Here is a 15,499-nt window from a genome sequence, read left to right as displayed (position 1 = left end):
AACTATCTCAAGTAATTCTCACAACAATCCTATGAAGAAGGGATTTTTAACCCTGTTCTATAGATGAGAAAAACAAGGCTCAGAAAGGTCAAGTAACTAATCCCAAGTCACAGCAGGTCACTGGTACTAAGACTCAGATTAAGGCAGGTCGACTTGAGCACAAGGCTCCCTGCGAGGGACACCTCCGCCCGCCAGCCTCTCCACCAAGGACTAATAGTAATCACTGAGCCCTTAGTACACACCAGGCACCTTGCTAAGGCATTTGCTTACATCCCTTTAATTCTTGAGTAGAGAAACAGAATCAGAGGGACAGAGACTATTTTTCTCTAGAATCCAGTACCTCCTTCCTGGAGAATAATAGACTCCCATTATTAGCTGAATGTGTGGCCTTCTAGAATTAAGACGACATTCTGCAGTATTTGTTGAAGTGAGGTGCGTCCATGTGAGTAGATTGCGGGTAATAAACTGTAAGCAAAAATGGTAAATGCAACTTCCTTCTCTCCTTTCCTCCTTCCTGCTGAAGGAATGCTGACATGACAGCTGGAGCCGCAGCAGGGCCAGCCTGAGCTCTGACCTGGCCAAGGCCACAAACAGCAGAGCCACAAGGTAGAAGGAACCTGGGTCCCTGCGGACACTGTGGAACCAAATCAGCTCAGCACTCAAAGTGACCCCTTCTCAACTTTTAAAAGAAAGAGAAATGAACATCTAGATCATTTAATCCACTATTATTTGGGGTTATCTGTCACTTAAACCAAACCTAATCCTAATTAACATAGTGGTGGAGCTGGAATTTGAACCAGTTTGACTCTAAAGGCCACACTTACCCACCTTGACATGGTAGTTCGTCTTAGTCACGTCACTCCCTTCTTTGGGAGAGTCATTCAATATGTGCTTCTCAAGTGCCCAGCTCAGCACTAGAGAACAAACTGAGAATATGAATATGAATAAGACTTGGTCAGTGCCTCAAGGAGTCGGCAGTCCATATTGGAAGATAAACTGATCCCTGAGAGAGGAGTGACGCAGTGCCCCAGGGTCAGGGAAGGTTTCAGGAGGTGCAGCAGGTAGTCTGGGCAGGCTAAGAGGCTGCACGAAGTGTGACGTGTCCTGGTTCTCATACACTGGCCCATTGAAACCGCTGGCTCCAGTGGCCACCTTTTGTCTAGAAAGTCAGCCCACAATCCTCGTTCTGGAACTTCAGGTTTGAATCTGCAGCACTGGAGAGCTCCCTAACCCCTTTGGGAGTCTAGACTGTTTCTTCTTACTGGGCCTCGGGCCATGTGGGACGACCCCTAAGACCAACCCCCCTCACAGCGAGGAAGAAAATGGAATGGGGAACCCGGAAGGCCCCCAACAACAGGACTGGATAAATATTCTCAGCATAGCTCTAAAAGCCAGAATGAGTTCTGTCCGTAATTACTTTGCATTGCAAATGGTGTTTCCAATGTGACCTTTTTACCTGCAGTTCTAACGGTGAGCTGCTGTCAGTGTTAATAAAGCCAGGACCCGGCTCTCTCTGATTGGAGACAATTAGGATCACCCGGAGATGGCAGCCGGGGCAGCTTCGCCGCTAATGAGGGCAGCTCTGCTGGCACTGGCTTATTCGCCCCGCGATTGAGGGGATGGGCAAGCTCATCGCACCAAGTGGTCCCCCTCCTCTCCCCCTCCCGTTGCCTCCGAAAGCTCCACTCAACTTTCCCATGAGCACCAGCTTTAAATCAAGGCAATGAGATCTACTGGGGTAAAACAATATCTCCTGGATAATAAGGCCAAGCGACACTTCCCCACACTCGGCACAAGTTTATTAAGCAACTACTATGTGCCAGAAGTGTTGTCGGGAGCAGCGTGTGGTAATGAGTAAGACCAGGAAATGAATGCAGCGTGAGCTTGAGGGCCTCCCACTCCACGGCTCTGGGAGGCGCCCCAGCAGTGTGCTCACACGGCCACGTGTCTTTGTGGCCATTGTTCTGTAAAGCCTCTTTCCCCTCGACTCTGTCACCCTCCCCCGAGGGCAGGGTGGCACTGCGGTGACCACAGGCATTCCCGGAATCTGACGAAGTGGGGCTACAGCTGGGTTTGGGTTCTGCGGGATACATTTAGGGGGTGTGCTGTCCCTGTTGTGTATAAGTTCGTGTTAGCCACATCTCCGTGTGGAAGCGACTTCCAGGAACTTCCCACTGCCCACGTACGACTCACCTGGCACCGTACCAAGGAGCAGGGCCAAGGATCATAACAAATTTGAGAAAGTCCCATGGAACCCAGCGCTGGAAGTGCGTGGGTGGTGGAGGGACAACAGTCTGAGTTGTACAGAGCCGGAGGCTGGACTCTGGGGACTCGGCCATCGACCACGAGTAAAATTCCAAGTGCAGGGCTTAGTCCCCGCAGATGCCGCGGTGTATGGGGACTGTTCACCAACTGTGACGTGACTCTGCTGTGCTTTGTCCCTTCTCTGGAGGGTGTTATGCCAAACGTGCCATAGGGTTTCTCAGACAGATGCCTGTGTCTCAGGCAACCGCAGCGGGCCGAGCACAGCAAGTGCGTCTGGCTGTACAGTCACATGTGTTATGCATCCCAACCATCGATAATAAATATAATGTTTTATTATGCCACAGGAAAGACTTAATTCCTTTCTCTCTATAAAAAATATCACAAAATTGTCATATGAAGAGGTGATAAAACATGATGCAACCAAAAAACTGCAGAGAAAGAATTATAGCAGTGTGCTAGGCAATTCATTAACAAAATCATTATACTATTATTTTTCTGTATTTTGTGATAGTTGTGGAATTTTTCAGCTTTAAAAACCTTATCGTGTTTGCCCTGGCCGGTTTGGCTCAGCGGTTAGAGCGTCGGCCTGCGGTCCGGAGAGACCCGGGTTCGGTTCCCGCTAAGGGCACGTACCTCGGTTGCAGTTTGTCCCCAGCCCTGGTTGGGTCGTGTGGGTGGCAACCACTCGATGTGTCGCTTTCACGTCGATGTTTCTCTCTCTCTCTCTCCCACTCACTCTATCTGAACAAAATATCGAAAAATGTCCTCAGGTGAGGATAAAAAAAATAAAAAAAAAACCTTATCGTGTTTGTCATTTCTTTTCTCAATGTAAATAAAAGTCCACTTTCAATACCTAATTTTGGTTTTGTAGTTTTGTATTTTCCTTAAAGAGAGCCTTCCAAAATGTCTAAGGTTCGGGCCCCACAAAAGCTAGGTTCAGCCCTGGAGCATACATACAGTCCTTTATTCCTTGCCGTGGTCTAATGGGAGAACTCTAATGCCTGCCTCCCTTTACCACTTACGTGATCAGTGCCCACTGCATGCCAGGTTCTGAGCCAGGGGTAGGCACACAGTGGTGGATGAAGCAGATCTGGGGACACAGACATCAAATAAAATCATACAAGAAGCCGTGGAGAGAGAGGGAACTTCTTGTAGGAAATAATATTTCAGCTGAGACCCAAAGAATAGGAGTTAAAGGAAGAACTGTCCAAGCAGAAAGAATAGCATGAGAGAAGGCCCTGAGGTGGTAAGGGCTGGGTGCCTTACAGGTATTCAGTAAATATCTATTGAATTCATTAAGAAGATAAATATTAGGATTGGGGCTGGGCCATGGTGCATATAGGAGAGGCTCTGAACCCTTGCCAAAGGCAGTCGGGAATGAAGGAATGAGGAATAAGAACAAGCTAGTCGGGTTAGAATTGACTTCTGAGTTTCAGGAGGAGAAGAGCAGGCGCAAAGGCCCTGGGATCAGAAAGAGATCAGAAAGCAGTTCTGTATGGCTGGACCATAGTGGGCTGGATTCAGGGAGAGAGGTTCGGCTGAGGGGAGGTTGAGAGTAGAAAATGAAAAAAAACGGGTAGAAAATTGGTAATTGATGAAGCTGGACATTAAAACCAGGACCAGAACATGAAAAACCTTATAAACCATGGTAAGATCTTCCGGCCTTTTGCGGGATGCTAGAATGAGGTGGTTTTAGGTAAGAAATAACATGCTCAGATCATGTCATTTTTTAAAGATCTGGTTGCAGGTCAAGAGAGGACTGGGTGAGGGGACAAAGCAGGAAGACCAGTCAGGGAGCTGTTAAGAGAAATGTGGGCGAGAGAAGGTGGTGGCCAGAGGTAGCGGCAGCGGGGATGGGAAGGTGTCGTCAGGTCCAGAGAGAACATTATGAGAACTGATGCAGTTAGATAGGCGAGATCCAGAGTCACGGGAGAGGCAGGTGCCAGGCTGGTTTCTAGTTCCTGTTCCTCATGAAGCTGGCCAACCTCAGGGGGCAAGGAGTTCTCGTTCACAAGAGGGTTTCTTTCCCATAACAGGGCCGCCTGTGGCTTTGGCTGCTGGTCACCATTTGTTGCATGTCTGCTGTTTACCTCTCAGACCCTGCCTCTGTCCTGACTTCTCTCTGGGTTTGGCCAGCGGGGGTCCGACAGAAAACTGGAGAGCAGAGGGGTAAGGTCTGAGTACTGATCTCCCATCGGCTCCCATCGGAGGCCCCGGCTGGCTGCGCCCTCTGTTGCTCTCAAGACAACCTTCTGGTCTCTCCTCGAATCTGCTTCCTGGTTTCAGTATCTACTTCCCTCCCTTCACTTAGGACGTAAGGTAGTTATAGCAGCAGAATCGCCCCAACATCTCTGTGGTACCCCCATGCCTCCCCCACACCTCTGTAAATTCACTTTCTTGAGTTATTCTAATGAGTGTGTCATCTGCTTCCTGTTGAGACCTTGCCTGAGTCACACACACATCCCCTTCTGACACCATCCCCTTCATGGTACAATAGGCACCTTCTTCTTTTATTTTTTTATTTTTTATTATAGATAGATAGATAGATAGATAGATAGATAGATAGATAGATAGATGATAGATAGATTTCAGAAAGAGGAAAGGAGAGGGGGAGAGAGAGAAACATCGCTGAGTGAAACCTCTATTGGCTGCCTCCTGCACGCCCCCTACTGGGGATCCAGCCTACAACCCAGGCATGTGCCCTGACTGGGAATCAAACTTGGGACCTCCTGGTGCATGGGTTGATGCTCAGTCCCTGAACCACACCAGCCCGGCAGTACCTTGTGCTTTTAAATCAGACCACGTCCCCACAAGCCCAGCAGCTAATGAGGCAAAGACCATGCCCTTCAGCTCTTTTCCTAGTAACCAGCCAGGATCTTTCTGCGCCTCTTCTCCCTGGTCCAGTCCCAAACTGGAGTTTGGCTTCCTTCCCTAGCTCTGACCCTTGGGATCTCCCTAGCGCTTAGCCCAGCCCTGCCCAGCACCTCCGGGCTTTCTTACAGCCCTGGGGAGACCTGAGGAGCCAGTCATCAACTGGCCAGTGACCAAGCTCCCCAAACTTGCCAAACTGTTGTGCTCAGACTCAGCATCCTCTAGGTTTCCTGCTGCACTGTCATCATCTTCCTTATCACAACATACTATAGGTGGGATCCCCATACCATACGACCCCCAGTAGGGGGCGTGCAGGAGGCAGCCAATAGAGGTTTCACTCAGCGATGTTTCTCTCTCTCTCTCTCCCTGCCCTTTCCTCTCTCTGAAATCTATCTATCTATGTCTGTCTGGGTACACGTGTGTGCGTCCTATGTCTATAGTATGGTGTGGCGTTTTTGTTTCCCTGTCCCCACCCCAGGGCAGGGACATTGACGTGTTCCACTGTATCCCCGTGCCCAGCCCAGTGCCTAGGACATAGCAGTTACTGGATAACTATGTGTTGACCAACAGACTGACCCGCTGACCTCCCATCATTTGTTTATTTTGTTCCCCCCACCAAGACAGAGTGCCATTGATTAGGCTCCAGGTTTTCTCATTACAGTCCTTTCCAGCCTGGCCTCCCTGACACCAGCCTTGTCCCCACGGCGAATATTGACGCCAGCAACTCCTCAGTCCTATCTCTATAGCATCTGTAGGGACACTCCCCAGACCCAGCTCATGTCGTAGAGGCCCTGCGCCTTGACAAGTTTGCAGAGGCTGACTTCACATGAAATTCAAAATTTATTTATTTATTATTATTTTTTTAACTTTTTTTTTTTTTATTCTCACCCGAGGATATTTTTCCTTTTTTTTTTTTTGTACAGATAGAGTGGGAGGGAGAGAGAGGAAGGGAGAGAGAGAGAGAAACATCGACGTGAAGGGACACATCGAGTGGCTGCCACCCGCACGACCAACCAGGGCCGGGGACAAACTGCAACCGAGGTACGTGCCCTTAGCGGGAACCGAACCCGGGTCTCTCCGGACCGCAGGCCGATGCTCTAACCGCTGAGCCAAACTGGCCAGGGCTCAAAATTTATTTTTTGATCTAAGAATAAACATTAATTTATGCTAAAATTTTTTAAAGCCACCGTCTAGATTTTCTGCCTGCAAAATAATGAATAAACTCGTTCCTGCCGAACATACCCTTCTTTTCTCTCCATTGGAAGGTGCCCGAGGCGTGTCGAGTCTGCTGTTGGGCACAGTCACCACCACACAGGGGTGATTGCATTCACTATGTGTGGGTTTTACTAGTTCGACTTGGCAAGCCAAGGTGGGGGTGGGAAAGTAGTCCTTTTTTTTCTTTTCTCAGTTTCCTGGTGGGAGGATGGAGGCAGCAGGAGGGGATAATGCGCCGTTGCCCCCACAGGCGCTACTGTCAGGACAATTCTTTGCATGAGACTAACCCACTCACTGCAAGCCCTTTGTCATTTCTGATTTCCAGGTGCTGAGTGCTAATAGCACCCCTCAGTCACTGTGACAATGAAAAACAAAAAGCGTCCGAAAGCTTCCCAGGAAGAAACTCTCTCAGGTGAAGAAGCATCGTGACCTGTGGGGTTGAACGCAGATTGAAAAACGTTCCTGAACGAGCCTGCCTTCCCCTTCTTCACGCCTGATAACCACCCCTGTCCCCCCACCCGAGCTCCGAGCTCCGGGGCCACTCAGCACACCTTCCTGGGCAACCCAGGCAGCAGCCCTCCGCACTCGGGGACACGGGGATCTCCGTGGTCCCGTTCATTGAACATTTGGGCATGTGGTATGTCTCGTCTTATCATCGCCTTTAACATTAATTAGCTCTCAGGGCTTGGTGCAGGACATTTCAAAATCTGCACGTGTCTCTGACAAAATGCTAAGCTCCCAGAGGGCAGAACCCACGTGTCGACCTCTTCCTTGGGGAGACGCTAGGGTGGGTTTTAGGTATCAGGTGACCCCAGACGGGCATCGGGGGGTCACCTCGGAACGCGGGCGAGGAGGAGAGGGGTCAGAGCCAGACACAGACGTTGGGTGCAGCTGCCCACGGGGGAGCTGGCAGGTGGGAGAAGATGTGTCATTTGTCCAAAGACACCACTTTGTCTTTGAGGAATGAACAGGTTTCAAGTGCGGAGGAAAAAACAAGCCCAGTAAAGGAAAAGGCGGAGTTGCAGGGCTGTGGGAGGCGATGGCGCCGTGGCTGAGTCACAGGGGTCCACAGGGGTCACAGGGGTCACAGGGAGGGACCCGGCCCTGGGACCAGCAGGAGCAGAAGTGAGGAGCGGCTACTCCGTCAGCTCTGCGGGGACCTCCGGGCTCCTCCCAGCACAGCGGGGAGGGAGGCCAGCCCCGGGGACCAGGAGCAAGGACACTCAGGCAGAGTGCAGCTCTCCACGTCACTGTGTCAAGTACATGACTGTCTGACCACTGTGCTGTACACCTGACACAGGTGCAAAACAATACTGAATGCAAACTGTGATTTTTTTAAAAAAGAAAAAAGAAATAAAGTCTAGAATGTGTAAATAAGTCAGCAGGCCCTGGAACTAGAATGGAAATAAAATTACATATTTATCATATGAAAAAAAAAAAAAGGAATTTCAGAAGAGAAGGGAAGAGAGGGAAGTCACAAGACAGGGTGGCATGGTGCACAGGAAGCATTTCATAAATGTATCTATTCACATACACGTGTCATCGATCCATACATTTATTTTGTCTAAATATGTCTGAGTCTTTCGGGAGAGAGAGCGAGTGTTTGGGGCAGAGCCGGAGGAGCCATTTGCAGTGGGTGCTTGAGTCAGGCGGGCCAGGGCTGGGCAGGAGAGCATGGGGTCCGGGGTAGGCCTCGGCCTTGGAGAGGAAGAGGACGTTGCTGGGGACAGGAAGGATGGTTGCAGGGACGGGAGAAAAGAGAAAGCTTTCCTGGCAATTTTACCAAAACATGAACTAACTCTGACCCCGTCTTATCCATGCAGAGGCATTCGGGTGAGCCTCTACAGAGTGCAGACTTTCTGTCCCTGGCTTACAATGCCTCCCCCAGGTATGTGCGGGCTCTAGCCTCGATGGGCATTCGAGGGCAGGCTCAGAGACAGGAGGCAACACTACCTAAGTGTGCAGAAAACCAAAATGACCTCCTTCATTCCGAGCATGGAGGTCAGTAATAAAAAAACGTTTATCACCGATTAATCTACAGCCTGAATTCAAAGGTTAGATGGGGGGGCACCCTAAACTACATGGCATGCACTCTCCTTTTACAACCCTGGCAAAAACAAGCAGGAGACAAATCCCATTTAGAGGGACAGCACACGCTTAGTCTCCTCTCTGACCTGAGTCCTCTCCATGCATCATAAATATTTCCATAGTCATAAATATCACTGATGAGGAAGCACAAGGCTCTTAATTGGTTCCGACTTATTTCATGGTGGAGGAAGCTAGGAAAAATGCACAGAATAAGAATAAGAATAAGAATAAGAATAAGAATAAGAATAAGAATAAGAATAAGAATAAGAATAAGAATAAGAATAAGAATAAGAATAAGAATAAGAATAAGAATAAGACAGGGTGAGGGAGATCCCAGGAGGGAATTAAAATCGAATCTTCTATCAAAATGCTGCTCGGCCTCTGTGCTGACTTAAACCAGGAGGAACTGGCTGGAGACCACGGGAGGAGCACCTTCTCCCACCCGCCCAAGGCCCTTTCTGTCTGGGGTGCCAAGTCCTTTGAGGTGGAATTTTGTGGTGGTTGATATTGTTGATGAAACATTACCAGAAGGAAAGAAGGGAGACAAATTTAGTTGCAGAAACCCACACACACATGATCAGTTAATTTATGACAAAGGAGCCAGGATTATACGACGGGGAAAGGACAGTCTCTACAACAAGTGGTGTTGAGAACCCCGAACAGCCACTTGCAAAAGAATGAAACTGGACCCCTGTGTTACACCAGACACGGAAATCAACTCGAAGTGCATTCAAGACCTAAATATAAGATCTGAAAGCAGATGATGCCCTAGAAGAAAACAAGTGGGAAGCTCCTCAGCATGAGTCTTGGCAATGATTTTCTGATGACACCAAAATAGCAAAAGTAAACAAGTGGAACTACATCAAACGAAAAAGCTTCTCCACAGCAAAGGAAAGTATCAACAAATAAAAGCCAACCTACTGAATGGGAGAAAATATTTGCAAATCGTATATATCTGATAAAGGGTTAATTAATATCCAAACATACCAAGAAACCATACAACTCGATAACAAACTAAGTTTAAAATGGGCCGAAGATCTGAATAGACATCTTCCAAAGACATACAAATGGCCAACAGGTGCATGAGAAGATGTACTCTACGTCATTAATCATCAGGGAAATGCAAATCAAAAGACAACAGGTAACAGGTGTTGGCGAGGCCATGGGGCAAAGGGAACCCTCATGCGCTGTTGGTGGGAATGTCAATTGGTGCAGCCACTGTGGAAAACAGTATGGAGGTTTCTCAAGACATTAAAAATAAAACAACCGTACAACCCGCAATTCTACTTCTGGGTATTTATCCAAAGAAAACAAAAACACTATCTCAAAAAACCATTCGCACCCCCACGTTCATTGCTGCACGATTTACAACAGCCATGATATGGAAGCACCTAAGTGTCCATTGACGGATGAATGGATACAATATTGTGATACAAATATACAGTGGAATACTATTGCACCATAAAAACAAATGAAACCTTGCCATTTGCAACAACACGGATGGACCTTGAAGTCATCGTGCAAAGTGAAATAAATCAGGCAGAGAAAGACAAATACCATATGGCCTCACTTATATGTGAAATCTAAAAATGACAGCAACAACAAAAAACAAGCAAACTCATAGGTACAGAGAACAGTCTGAAAAGCAACAAAGAACACCAATCAGAATGAGCCTGGGAGCAGCGGAAGGAGTACCACTCACCCAGGCTTCAGACCCAGCAGGAAGCAAGAGGCTCTCCGGACCCAGCAACGCCCAGCAACGCCCAGCAACGCCCAGCCGCCCCGCCGCCCCGCCGCCCCGCCGCCCCGCCGCCCCGCCGCCCAGCCGGCACTGCCTGCCCCAGTTTACTCCTCAAACCTCATAGCAGCTGACCTTCCCCTCGTCTCCCGGCCTGGCCTGTGGTTTGCACAGTTGGTTTGTCCGGTGCTGTAATCCTGCTGCTGTTCCCGAATAAGCTCATTCTGGCTAAAGGCTTTGTTATTTCATTTTTAAGGTCGACAACAGATTGGTGGCTGCCAGGGTGGGGGTGAGGTGTGGGCAAGAGGGTGAAGGGAGTCAAGAGTTACAAACTTCCAGTTATAAAATAAGTTATGAGGATATAATGTGACTAGTTAATAATACTGTTGCTAAGAGGTACATCTTAAAGGTCCTCGTTATGAGAAAAATTCTGTAACCATGCATGGTGACGAATGTTAAATAGACTTACTGTGATCATTTCGCAATGCTGTACAAATATTGAATCATTATGGTGTGCACCTGAAACTAATAGGTTTCATGCCAACCATACCGCAATAAAAAGACAAGCATTACTAAATGTTTAATAAAACCCTCTGCATATCTTTGTAGCACTGCTGGGTACATGGTTGGCCACGTGAAAATTCTTGGTTGCCTGCACTGTGCCATACAAGGAGCCTTCCTTCCTTTGCTCGTAAGTGGAGATGCGAACACAATAATATCAAAAGCGCTCCTCTGTGGGGAAAAAAATCAGTAGCAGGATAATGATAAACAAACATTATCATTCCATTGTGGCATGTGCATACAATGGAATACTATTCGGCAATATAAAAAGATGGACCACTGATCACATAACATCATGGATGAATTTCCAAAACATTCTGCTGAGTGAAAGGAGCCCTACGTAAAAGGGCACATCTATGTGGCTCCCCGTATAGGATGTTCTGTAATCGGTAAGCTGGAGTGGGGGAACTCTCAGCAGTGGTTTTCTCGATGGGTGGGGAGGGGGTGACTCTTGATGGGGGTTTGGATTACACAGGTGTTTGTATTTGTCAAAACGGCAAACTATGCTTAAGATGTGTGTGTGTTCTGTAACAAAAATAAATTAATTTTTAAAAAATGTGTGTGTTTTATTGTACCTAAATTTTACATCAGGACAAAAAAACTAAACAAATATTGAACTCTAGTTGAACGATATATAAGCTGAAATATTTAGGAGAAAGTGTTTGATGTCTGTGATTCATTCTGAAATGCATCACTAAAATAAAGAAGATTTGTGAATGGGTAAAGGGATAGGGAGATGGATAGATATGTGGAAAAAAAGCAATTTTACTAAGACGTTAGAATCCAGGTGGGTAGTAGACAGGTGTTCATTGTAAAATTCTTTCTACTTTGCTGTGTTTGAAAATTTCCATAATAAAATGGAATAAGAGTGATGTGATAAAAAGTATATATATATATAGCAACCATTTATTGGGTGCCTAGTGTACTAAGTGCTTTCCATATATTTTCCCAATCCTCATAGTATCCTGGTTTCACGGACCAGGAGGTTGACACCCAGGGAAACAGCTTCAGGGTGGAGGAGGGCTTCTCTGTCCTTCTCTCATGCGTGCCCTCCAGGGGCTGGATCTGGCAGGGCAGGACCCTGGCACTTGTCTTTTGAGTAACAAGTTTTCTTCCGAAGCTGCTACCTCTCAGCCTTTGTTCTCCGTGCTGGCTTCCGCTTAACCTCAACAATGAAGAGGAGTCTTCAACCACCTCAGTCAACACCACCACAGACATTCATTGAACACCTACTATGTACAGGGAACTTACAGAAATGTAAAACAGTCTCTGCCTTCAAGAAGAGTAAGAGGGACATTTGAGCTTTTGCTTCCCAATGTTATCAGTTTAGCTCAAATAAACATAAAATTGTTTAAAAAAAAAAAGCAGCAACCAGATTATTCAACCCAGCCCAGGGGACTAGACTCTCTGTGACTTCAGCACTAACCTTGGGCAAGTTACTTCAATTCTCAGGTGTCTATGATTGGGGCTTGGACTAGGCCATTCCTCAGGTCCCCCGAAACCCTCATGTTTCTGTGACCACAGTAAGTTTCAGGGTCAACAGCTGGTCTAGATAGTATACACTACAGTGATACCTCGGTTCTCGAACATAATTCGTTCCAGGAGGACGGTCGAGAACCGAATTGTTCGAGAACCGAAGCAATGAAACCAATAGGAAAGCATGACTCCACAAAGCGTGACTCTCTCTCTGCACTCACACTGATGACGCAAGCAAGGCGCGCTGGGCCGAATGAACGCCATTCGGCTCAACTCGGCTAATGTGATGCCCTAGGCTGGAGCTGGGGCGGGGGTGTGGTCTCACAGAAAGTGGGGTCTCAGCCAGGCCTGGTGGACCTGGGGAGGCGATGCAAACGCAGGGCCTGGAGCAGGGATACATGGGTCAGTGAGGACGGAATGGGCCTGGAGAGGGGCTCGGTGTCCAGGAGCAGAGAGAGACAACCGGGAGAAAGAGTTCGACTTGAACTTCTGAGAAGCAGGATCCCGCCAGGGCTGCTCAGCATGGGAAGCGTGTGACGAGGAGCCGTCTGCGGAAGATGAATCTGTTTGCAGTCACGGAAGGAAAACAGCAGCACAAATCATCACTAACGACACATTGTTATAAAACTGTGCGGCAGACCCTAGACTACTCTGCATCCATGGTCTTCAAGCTGGGCTATTGAGAATATTGGGGTTCCTGGGAAGGGCCTCAGGACACAAGGGGTGGGGACAAGGGGAACTGGGGCCGGTGGGGCAGGGCTCAGCACCCTCTCGGGGCCCCCCAGAGCTGCAGCAGCATGCTTCCACCCGTGTAGTGCAGGAAAGTTCCAGATCAAATGTGTCTGGAAATGAGAATTCAACGGACTTCAACTGAGCGTCATCAATTAATTACAGAGATTAGCAGTCAGACAAATGGTGTCAGGACGGGGCGAAGGATAAATCGTCTGCGGGGCACGTGCCTCCCAGGCTGACCGAGACGACTGCACATCTTCACCTGTGCGCTGCCAGCTGGCACGAAGGCCGGGAGCCCCGAGAAGGGGGCGGCCTCGGGGGACTGCAGGGCGCCGGCGCCCCGTTACTGAGATGGTCTCGCTCAGGGCGACACGCATGCGCAGTGCACTAGTAGGCCCGGCCCGCCCCAGGCCCAGTTGGGCCCGCTGTCCAGACTTGATTCAGGAGGTCCAGGACCTCACCTGCTGCCTCGATTCTGGGAGTTGCCTCCAAGTAGCTTTGGATGGGACAGTGTCTCTCACCCACTCTGTTACTTGGTACCCTAAACATTCAAGAACTTTCGCTCTAAAACCGGACCAGGCTCACAAACAACAAACCTGGAAAGTCACACGGTGCTAGAGATTCTTGCAGATTCCGGATTTTGCTTGAATCCCCTGGCTTTTGCCTCTTTCATGGGAGATCAAAAATAACTGATAAATTGTGCCCTTTACTTTTAATCTTAAATGGTCTCTGATCTTAGATGCCCTTGAGGTATAGCTCTAGCCTGTCGCAGGTGTCCCCTGATCTCCAGCCCCCCTGACAAGGGCTCCCTTCGGGGCTTCCTCATAGCTGCCTCTCACCCCAAGGCTGTGCGCGTGACCACACACCATACCTCCTGGTTACCTGGCACTGCCTAACAAACCGTCCAGAACCCAATGGCTTAGAAAACAATCATCACTCTCCCTCACAGTTCCTGTTGGTCAGGAATTTGGGGAGGACTCAGCTGGGCAGTTCTGGCCCAGGGTCTTCCAGGGGGTTGCAGGCAGGTGTCAGCTGGGGCTAGATCCATCCGAAAGCTCAGCTGGGGGCTCAGCTCCAAGGTCGCTTGCTCACGGCTGGCAAACCTGCTGGCTCTTGACAGGGCCCTCATTTCCTCTCCACGTGACCCTCTCCACGCCGCTGCTTGAGTGTCCTCATGGCAGATGACCTCCCCTGGAGCCAGAAACCCGAGACCAAGCCAGACACTGCAGTGACTTTACAGCTGAGCCTTGAATGTCATACCCTCTGCCTCCTACCTTATTTTGCCGGCCCTGCTTCAGGAAGCAAGGATTATTGGAGGTCACCTTGGAAATTGCCCCACCCCATTATAAAGGATCAGAAGAAAAGGACCAGGCTCGAGCCATGAAATCGTTTACAACTTAGTTGGGGGGAGGGGGGAGGATCTTGCATACCTGTACCTATAATACAAAGATAAATAATAATAACAATGCTAATAATAATAATGAAAAGACACAGTGCATGCCCTGGAATGCTAACTAGGTATCCAGTGAACGAGACAGATTAGGCTCTGCCCTTTTGAAGATTATAATCTAGTGAGAATGACAGGTTTCATATAAATAATTGCACTTGAAATAAAATGCTGTCTCCTTAACCTTGCCCGGTCCGTTCTTTTCCTCTGCTGCTCACCTTCTTCCTCACTGAGCTTCAACCACACTGGCTTTGTCTCCAGCCCTCCAACAACTAAGCTCCTACCCGCCTCAGGGCCTTTGCACTTGCTGTTCCCTGGAATGCTCTCCAGGTCTTCCTACCACCAGCTCTTTTTCTCCATTCAGGTCACCTGACCTGTTTTGTTTTGTTTTTTATTTTATTTATTTATTTATTTTTAATCCTCACCCAAGGACATTTTTTTATATTTTCTTCAGATAGAGTGGGAGGGAGTGAGAGAGAGAAAAACATCGACGTGAAAGGGACACATCGAGTGCTTGCCACCCACTCGACCCAACTAGGGCCGGAGACAAACTGCAACCAAGGCACGTGCCCTTAGCGGGTAAGGAACCCAGGTCTCTCTGGACCGCAGGCCGATGCTCTAACTGCTGAGCCAAACTGGCCAGGGCCACCTGACCTTTTCTTGAGCATTTGTCCTTCACCTTCCCAACTAGAATGTGAAAGCTGCCCGAGGACAGAGACTGTGCAGTGTTCCTCACTGTTGTGTCTCCAGACCTGGACGGTAAGTGATACACTAATGGGTGAATGAAGTACCCACTTTCTGGTCTTGTTTTCAGATTGTATAAAACCTCCCTCCTAAAGTATCGTAGCTGAAGTTCCAGTCTGTTGCTTCGCCATCTTGCGATCCAAACCACGATCGGTGAATTGCAGACGTAGTCGAAGACCTGCCTCGCTGACTCCTTGATCCCAAGCAAAGAGCGTATGTCTGCCACACCTGATGTTCCAGACTTAGGTGGTCCCGCCCAGGCTGACTGCGTTACCTGTGTGTGCTCCTCAGGGACGGATCCTCACTTCCTGGCTGCCTTGGCCTGGCTCCCCAACTTCCCTCTCCTCCGCAGGAGGGGCCGT

Source organism: Molossus molossus, unplaced genomic scaffold (assembly GCF_014108415.1).
Source record: "Molossus molossus isolate mMolMol1 unplaced genomic scaffold, mMolMol1.p scaffold_m16_p_20, whole genome shotgun sequence".
Classification (NCBI taxonomy): Eukaryota; Metazoa; Chordata; class Mammalia; order Chiroptera; family Molossidae; genus Molossus; species Molossus molossus.
The sequence above is the reverse complement of the archived record's forward strand: the minus strand, read 5'-3'. Positions refer to the sequence as shown.